The sequence below is a fragment of the Rhynchophorus ferrugineus genome, unplaced genomic scaffold (assembly GCF_030347505.1).
Source record: "Rhynchophorus ferrugineus isolate W39M unplaced genomic scaffold, kcgeb_rfMv2 rfM10, whole genome shotgun sequence".
NCBI classification, from domain to species: Eukaryota; Metazoa; Arthropoda; class Insecta; order Coleoptera; family Curculionidae; genus Rhynchophorus; species Rhynchophorus ferrugineus.
In genome coordinates this window covers 12,506,921-12,513,568 of record NW_027472589.1, presented here as the reverse complement: position 1 = coordinate 12,513,568, position 6,648 = coordinate 12,506,921, and the positions used below count along the sequence as shown (strand labels likewise).

Genomic DNA, 6,648 nt, shown 5'->3' with positions numbered 1-6,648 from the left:
ATTAAAAAATTTATTCTAAATCTAATATTTTTTATATTTTGTTTTTATTGTTTTTCTTAAGTGCGTCTATACCAAATTTCTATTTTAATTCCTACCTCTCGAGCCTAAATTTTCAATCCTTTGATCTTTTTTACAGCTATACATAATAAAATTTATAATATAACATTAAACGAATATATATATATATATATATATATATATATATATATATATATATATATATAATATATATATATATATATATATATATATATATATATTATATATATATATATATTGATTGAAAATTTAGGCTATATAGGATATATATAATATATATATATATATATATATATATATATATATATATATATATATATATATATGCATATAATATTTTTTCTCCTTTCTCTCCTTTTTACCAAATAGTGTTTATCTGGACTAAACGGACTACTTAACGTGGGCTTCGAACCACAGTATTCGGCATTAAGTCGACCGATTGGCAAGTGACTAACTTAGAGACCATCCCAGAAGAGATTCATCCAATAATCACAAAGATAAATAAATAGTCATATCCCATCAGGATTCGATTTTGTTACTATCAATAGGAGAATCATCCAGTCACCTTAACCATTATTCCAGCCAAATCACATTGTTGATAAAATGGCGAAGGCAGTTTTTTAAAAATAATATAAAATATATATAAAAATAATAATGGAAACGTTTTTAATCATTTTTTTTGCATTTTGATTTAATTTAATTTTACGTTTCCAAAATAGTTCTATATTAAATTTATATTAAAAAAAAATGTAGAAATGTATACAAACGACTGCATATATATGGAGAATAAACCACCAGTTTTTTGATAATTTTTGCAACCATTACAAATAAATTAAATATACAAATGTATCTTCATTAAAAGAGATCAGATAAATTTATAATATTAATTTTATTATATTATATAAATCTGTGTACATCCATCAATAGCAAGGAATAATATCACAATGTGTATAAGGCAACAATCATTTTATAAGTAAATAAAATAGTTTGTTTTATCATTACTAACATGTTTCCATATAGAACTTTAATGTAAGATATAAATTTGACATATACAAATTTAAATTATATTAAGATAATAATTTTATAATTAATTAAGTTCACCAATTAAATATATAGTTCACAGATAAGAGCTTTTTAGTTTTCTAATAACTTTACTTTGTACCAACTTTAATTTCAAACGAGTAGGTACTAATTAGGCACAAGACTGTAAACTATATAATTACATTCACGAAGTATGATAATATGTTTTAGAAAGGATTTAGGATCAACAATTTCGCAATGTATAAAATATAAATAAAAATAAAATTTTATTAATAGTATTAATGACAAAATGGCGAAGGTCTTTGTAATTAATAAATTGAGAATTTTGAGAAATATTGTAAGAAAAAAATAATTAAGTTATGCTTTTATAAATATTAATGTGCAATAAGAATATTCACTCTCCTTGAAAATATGATACATAATAAATATGATTAATCAAAAATTTAAGGAAGGTTATTATTACAGTTAATTTTAAGCTTTCAAAATTTTTGTAGGATTTGGGTTTGCTTTTATTTACCATTATCATTTTAAACACTAATGCTATTCTTGTTTCAGTTCTATCTAACAATGCAGCTAAGCTTCAAGAGTTTGTTTATATTTTTGCTTATTTTTTAAATAGTAACCACAGTACCCAAAAGTAAGACCACAATTTGTCGAAACTGGAAACTAATAAGGAAATGATGATGTGAAGCATAACCAATAGGTAAATACAAAATGTTTCTACATATTAATTAGATTTGGTTTATCCGTTAATAGTTTATATCAAGTTAGTAAATAAATATAATAATCGTTCAATATGTTCTATTAGTGTATATAAAGTCTGATAAATTATATATACTATTGATCATTCGTAAAATATAAAACAGGATTATTTTACTTTTCCTAGTATCTTAATTCATACTTGACTGTATGTTAAGTTGCCTTAAATTGATCTATTAAAAAGATAATAATAAGACTTTGGTTTCCTTTAAACTAAATTCCGGTAGAACGGCAACCTAACATACTTCTGTCGGTAATCTGAATTACATTTTTATCAGTTACCCAAAGTAAATATTTTATAGACATATTGTTGATTTTTTTACATTTTATTCGATGCCATCGTGATGTAGTTTTTGTATATAGATAAATTATTTCAAGTAGGTATTATTTGATCCAATTCATGGTTCTTCCGAAAAGTTGTTATTTAGTCCATGAAAAAATCTAAATGTTCTCGTAAACGAAGTTTGGTTTTTGCTTTATATTTTTTAGGTGAAACAGAAAGTTGAAGAAAACCGATTTAATATCAGTATTGGCTAATGTCAGTATCAAGGACGGAAATAAATTTCTTTCACGTCTCGTGATGATTGGAATATAGTATTTATGAACCATATTCAAAAAACTTAGGATCTAGGATAATCAGCATCAAATCATAGATATGCTAGAAATGAATGACGATGGTGGCATGAAAACAATGGATAACCAATATTTTTAAATATTACATTTTTAAGTGTATCTTTGACGGAATGTTATAGATTTCTATAAATATATATCTTGTATTTAAATTATATTTTATATATTCAGGATTCATTTCTAATCATAAGATAGAGTAACAGTGAGATATAATAAGAGTGAACTGATATGAAATTGTTTCAATGATTGAAAGTTATACTGATATTTATTTTTTGAAAGGTCTGTTTACCGAATATACAGCTTAACGTATATAGAGTTGCCTACTATTGTTTGACATTACCGAATAAATATAAGCAATGTAACATAAATGTAAGTGTATAATTAATTGCATATATTTTTTATATTCATATATACTCTCCTCTATTTACAACACTCATTATATCTGCTTAAATATTTTAAGATTTCAATGAAATCTGTTTTGTATTTAACTTTATATTAGATACAACCTGTTTTTAGCTATTATTTAATAAAATTATAAATGTTTGAAATGTTCTTAACAATATGTGTTATAACTGACAAAAATATAAACATTTTCTATTTAAAAAGGCTTAATGTCTTTATTGTTCTATTTTCTTATATGCCTAGAGATTTTTAGATCGTTTGTTCAATATTAAACTTTATTACAAAATATGTATCATTTATTTAATTTATATTATGAAATTGATGGTAAAATTAATTTTTTTTAACAGTTACATTTTCCACATTACTTTGCATTAAACGTATTCCATTTAATAAATATCATAATATTAGACGCACTTTTAATTTTTCTTTTAGTTATGATGATAGTATCACTGGTACCAGAACTAGTCCTAGTATGTGATGTGATGCCATAGGAAGAATCATCAACACTGGAGGTCAAAGCCTCATTATTATTGAGATGAAAACTCTGACTCAAGGTATAAAATATTTTAAAAATATTTATTTTATAATCTAGATTTTCAAGTAAAATTTACTGATGTTATATAATTATATATAGAGTAATTTATTTCCCTGCAACTAGACATACAGTTTCATGTATATTGTAATGTATAATTTATTGTTCTATATTCCCGGTAAATTACTTAGATCTAGTGATATATTAAAAGGGTATCTGAGAAAGCCATCCAGCATATATCAAATATATATAACGTGCATAGAACTAAAGTTTATGATCATGTGCCCATGAATTAATCTTCATTAAATTAGCATTTATCAATATGCTGTGATTATAGTATAAAAATTCAATTGATATGAACATAACACGCAAGGAGAAAGGATTTCTGGGGAAAGTATAATGACTTGTATTACACCACTGAGTTAAAGACTTATTAACTTTTATTCACATTAATAGACATAGTAATATGAGTATAATAAACAGTACAAATAAATGTGTTCACTGCATAATCATACCTAAATTATATTTATAATTATATTTAATATATATTAGTTAATTAGTGAGTTTTGTTGCTATGCTGCTAGATATTTAAATTGAATGAATTTAGAAACATTTTCTAATGTTCAAATATGAATGGTTGTTGTTACACTCCATAACTCTCATTAATTTGATATTTAAATATAGATATAGCATACTTTTTTATTGATTACAAACTTTATATCACTTAACCCATGTGATTGATGGAGTCATAAATATTGGATAATACTTGGCATTATATAAAAACGATAAGAATATATGTTTTTGCTATTTAATATCAATTAGTGTTTTGATGGATCATTATGAAAATGTATAACAAAATAGATTGATTATAGAGGTTACATAAAATAATCACAATGTTCAATTCGAATTTTGTGTTAGATCTTCAAGTTATAACAACAACAACACAATACTAGGGTCAGAGACAATAATTAAATGAAGGTTTAAACATCATAGTAGTATGAAGGACAATATATATATATATATATATATATATATATATATATATATATATATATATATATATATATATATATATGCAACCAAATATATTTTTTGATTAGGTGTATATTTAATTGCCTAGGTAGTATTAGTCCCTAAGTTATATAATTTAAATCCTCATTTTAGATTTATTTTATAACGCTTCTGTTCTATTCATACTATCAGGAACTTAACAATACAGATGTCCATAAAAGCTTTTAAGCTTTTGATAAAACCACTGATTATATGATAAGTTCTAGGTATTCTGGGTTTTCAATATCTAAGAGTGTTTTTATATTTAGGTTAACCAAGGATTTTGTCGAGAAACTTCTAGTTGTCATGCTATCTTGTTGGATTAACTTGAATACAATCTTCTAACATTATGGGTAAGATATAAAGATAGCAGTGTATAGATAAAGGTTTAAATAATGTATTTTCTGTTGCAGTCACTTGTTATCATTGAGCTTTTGATAGAAGAGTTTCAAAATATTTCTGGCAGCACCAGTATTACCAATATTATTAATATAGATATATTATATAGCATATAGATAAGAAAAGAATGTTTTTAGAATAAGGCAGTTTTAATCGGTAGTTATGGATATTAACTAAACTCGTAGAGAAATTTTGCTACCCATTTATATGAGCAGGAATACTACTTATTTAACATAGTTAAGGGAAGCTTCACAAAGAGGTTAGTTCTGATTTATTCTAAATGGTTTATTCGAATATCAGATCAAAACAATATAATTTAATAAAAATATTATTGAGGAAAACTGTTTTTTATTCTACCACCAAAAATTTCTTCCTTATGTTGCATTATCGCTATTAATTACTTAAAATAATTGTAAGAATATATATATATATATATGTATATATTGTATGTTTCGTATGTAAGTTAACATACGAAAAAACTTATATTAATATGCCTCAGTGTCAGGCAACCAAACATATTAGAATGCATAAATCTGGACGTTTTATTTTATGCAACTAATTATACAAGGGTTTGAAAACTGATTTGACTCGCCAATATCCAACATGTCTAGACTCAAGATATTCGTTACTTATGCTAGTAATTAAAATCTGTATTTCACACAAAATTTGTGAGACAGACTATAGAAGCAGTGTTATGGAAAAAGTATTAGAATTATCTTCCCCAAACTGACAAAATAATATTTAAAGCTCATAGTCGGTCTCATAAATTGGATGCACTTTTTAGACGAAAAATTCAAAGAAAACAAGAAAAAAAATCAATGTACGATGTCCGCATATTTCTTGATTAAAAAAATAGAACAGTAGACTATATGAGACAAACTATAGGGGTAGAAAGATGGAGATTTGGTTAATTTACTTTCGCCCAACTGACAGGAAAACGTTTTAAGGCCCATAGGTGGTTTCACATATGGAATACATTTTTTAATTAAAAAAGTCAAGGAAAACGCACTAGTTCAATATTTGCATCAAATTTGAGACTAAAGCAGATATAGAGCTTTGTCCGTGGATTTTTGGTTTTAAAAAATAGGTGGTTACACCCTATGACACAAACTATAGGTGCAGTAAGATGGATATTTTATTAAATCTAGCTTCACCAAACTGAAATAAGTTAATATATGGCATATAGTCGGTCGCATTTATTGGAGACATTTTTTTAAACGAAAAATTCAAGGAAAACGCACTATATCAAAATGTGCACCAAATTTGAAACTAAAGCAGATATAGTGCGTTGTCCGTGGATTTTCTGTTTAAAAAAAGAGGTGGTTGCACCATATGAGACACACTATAGGTACAGTAATATCGATATTTTATTAAATTTACCTTCACCAAACTGACAAAAGTTATTTTAAGGCATATAGTCGGTCGCATATATTGGAGACATTTTTTTAGACGAAAAATTCAAGGAAAACGCACTATATCAAAATTTGTATCAAATTTGAAACTAAAGCAGATATAGTGCGTTGTCCATGGATTTTCTGTTTAAAAAAATAGGTGGTTGCACCATATGAGACAAACTATAGGTACAGTAATATCGATATTTTATTAAATTTACCTTCACCAAACTGACATAAGTAATTTTTAAGGATATAGTCGGTCTCATATATTGGAGACATTTTTTTAGACGAAAAATTCAAGGAAAACGCACTATATCAAAATTTGCATCAAATTTGAAACTAAAGCAGATATAGTGCGTTGTCCGTGGATTTTTCGTCTAAAAAAATGTCTCCAATATATGC

The 6,648-nt window shown here is 25.3% G+C and overlaps 1 long non-coding RNA gene across 3 annotated transcripts; it reads left to right on the top strand.

The window, feature by feature from the left end:
- Positions 1–399: 399 nt before the first annotated feature.
- Positions 400–5,193, top strand: LOC143203567 (uncharacterized). Of its 3 annotated transcripts, none has more exons than XR_013007375.1 (5): positions 400–1,783; positions 2,329–2,838; positions 3,304–3,425; positions 4,568–4,806; positions 4,867–5,193. It is a non-coding gene; the product is annotated as an uncharacterized LOC143203567 (long non-coding RNA). The 3 variants fall into 3 exon arrangements; XR_013007374.1 differs by lacking the exon at positions 400–1,783 and adding an exon at positions 1,843–2,216; XR_013007376.1 differs by lacking the exon at positions 400–1,783 and adding an exon at positions 1,845–2,216 and having other exon boundaries at positions 4,675–4,806.
- The last annotated feature ends 1,455 nt before the right edge of the window (positions 5,194–6,648 follow it).